This window comes from Nanorana parkeri, unplaced genomic scaffold (genome assembly GCF_000935625.1).
Source record: "Nanorana parkeri isolate BGI_ZX_2015 unplaced genomic scaffold, ASM93562v1 scaffold1004, whole genome shotgun sequence".
Taxonomy (NCBI): domain Eukaryota; kingdom Metazoa; phylum Chordata; class Amphibia; order Anura; family Dicroglossidae; genus Nanorana; species Nanorana parkeri.
The window spans coordinates 476,549-476,898 of NW_017307272.1; the positions used below are offsets into that span (position 1 = coordinate 476,549).

General features: G+C 49.7%; 1 protein-coding gene across 2 annotated transcripts in view; it reads right to left on the minus strand.

The window, feature by feature from the left end:
* The window catches only part of LOC108795773 (latent-transforming growth factor beta-binding protein 3-like), a 305,365-nt gene that overhangs the window by 176,650 nt on the left and 128,365 nt on the right, over nucleotides 1–350 (minus strand). The window lies entirely within an intron of this gene.

Sequence of the window (350 nt, forward strand, 5' to 3'; positions counted from 1 at the left end):
GAAATAAAGTGAACTTTAAGCCTGATGAAGGGGACCCTGCGTGGCCCCGAAAGCGCTTGACTCTACTTTGAGTGACCTCTTACAAAATAAAAAATGGAGATTCACTAAAATTGACTTGTTTGTCATTCTGGAGTGCTGGTGATATATTCTTATAACGAGTTCTGCTTAACTACCTCCGGGCCGACCGTAGTAAAAAAAACGGCCGGCCTGGAGCTCTCTAGATCTTTAGACGTCCGCTCAGACACGGCACGCGCGAGCGGGAAATGGCCGAAATTTAAAAACAGGCAGCGATGCCTGTCACCATACAAGCGATCCGCCGGCTGTAGAGCCGGCGGATCGCGTGAATGGGG